This window comes from Mastomys coucha, unplaced genomic scaffold (genome assembly GCF_008632895.1).
Source record: "Mastomys coucha isolate ucsf_1 unplaced genomic scaffold, UCSF_Mcou_1 pScaffold16, whole genome shotgun sequence".
Lineage (NCBI taxonomy): Eukaryota > Metazoa > Chordata > Mammalia > Rodentia > Muridae > Mastomys > Mastomys coucha.
In genome coordinates, this window is record NW_022196898.1 from 40,887,229 (window position 1) to 40,889,370 (window position 2,142).

Consider the following 2,142-nt stretch of genomic DNA (forward strand, 5'->3'; position numbering starts at 1 on the left):
CTGAAAGTGTAGCTACCTTGGTCTACCCAGCAAAGGCATTGCCAATATTATTTTAAGTACAACAGTGTTGTCATTTTACAAATGATTGTTATCCAAGGCCATCTTGCCCACCTGTCAGAAATATGTTTTTCATGATTAAAAACAATAGGGGACTTAGTGAAAGACCTGAATTTGCTAGTTATGACTCTACACTGTTCTCCTCTGAGCTGGCCTTCAGAAATGTATCTTTGGTATGGGAAGCAGGGTCTAATAGCTGGTCAGTCCTGCTGAATAAACATTTACATCCTAACATCATAAGTTCTGCTCATCTCTAACAGGCCTGGTGGAAACATTAATTATCTTTGTGGATTTTTGGACACAGTGCTCCCTTAGATAAATCTCAGTTATATGATTTAATATCCCCCAAACAAATCTATTAGTAAATCCTTCAAAACATTGATTTTTATTACTTTGGGTTTCTTCTACCTAAGTTTTGCTAGAAAAGAACAGGATTGCATTTAAAGTTGTAAAGAGACCAACAAATAATTGAGAACCCCATCATTAAAGAGAAACTGAGCACTGTGCCATGGGGCAATGGGAGATGTGCTCTGAGTGTGTAACACCTCTCCAAAAGATAACAGGTTTAGCTTTGTTTGGCCATATATATATATATATATATATCCTATAGTAGTAGGATATATATATATATATATATATATATATACACATATATATATAGTAGTTTTTTTTTACTTTGTATGTTTTACCAGTGTTGAAACAGTTTAAGGCAGCATTAGGGTTTCTATTGTGATGAAACAAGATGACCAAAGCAACTTGAAGAGGAAATGTTTGCTTGACTTATACTTCCACACTGTCGTCCATTACTGAAGGAAGTCAGGGCAAGAACTCAAACAGGGCAAAAACCTGGAGGCAGGAGCTGATGCAGAGTCCATGGAGGGGTGCTGCTTACTGTCTTTTTTCTTCATGGCTTTCTCAGCCTGCTTTCTTAAGAATTCAGCACCACCATCCCAAGGATGGCACCAAGCACAAACTGGCAGGTCACCTCCATGGATCTCTAATAAAGAAAAGTGCCCTACACCTGGATTTTATGGAAGCATTTTCTTTACTGAGGCTCCCTCCTCTCTCATGACGCTAGCTTGTGCCAAGTTGACATAAAACTTGGCAGTACACAAAATATTAAAATTTGAAGTTGGATCAAATGCATTTTGCATTATTGGATAATCATGATCCTGTGGGAGCAGAGGTGGAATGCCCTGGATTGAATATGAAATGTCTTCTACAATCTCACGTATTTAAATACTTGGTCCCCAGCTGGGAGCTGGCTGGTGTTCTGGGGTAAGTTGGAGGATTGATGGAAGAAAGACAGCCACTGCTGGGTGATTTTAAGCTTCTCAGAAGCAGGGGGCATCAGCCTATGAGGGACTGAACCACAACAGCTTCCTAGAACTTCTTTTTATTGTTGCACAAAAAGGTAAACTTCAAAGCTTAAGTGCCATCACTCCAGATTCATGCCAGATACAATGGATCTCCTAAAAATTCTGGTACCAACCTCTGGTTTGGGAGTCTGTAGAATTCTTGAAATCTGGGGCTTAACTATAAGAGATAGGCTGCTAAGGGATTTCTTTGGCATTTATATCCTCCTTTGATTTTCATGTCTCTTTTTGTTTCTGGTCCTGCTGCCAGAGGTTCTGTCACATGCTCCTTGACAGTGGAACTAACCCATCATGCTTTACTCACTGTGATGCTCTATACCTTCTGAAATCATGACCCAAATAAATTCTTCCTCCATTAAGTTTCTATAGAGAATTTTGGGGATGGAGAGCTAGCTCTCTGGTTAGGAGTGCTTACTACTTTTCCAGAGCACATGTGCTTGGTTCCTGGAAACCACATCAGGAAGCTAACAAACACCTGTAGCTGTGGTTCCAAGGGACTTAAGTCTTGTCATGTAACTCTTTGCTTTCTCCTTAGCTGACACTTGAACACAGGTCACACACATACACACACACACACACAAACACACACACACACACAAACACACACACACACTCACATACTACACACACACACAGAAATAAATATATATGTATATATACATACATATTATATATATAGGTATATATATAGGTATATATATATATATAT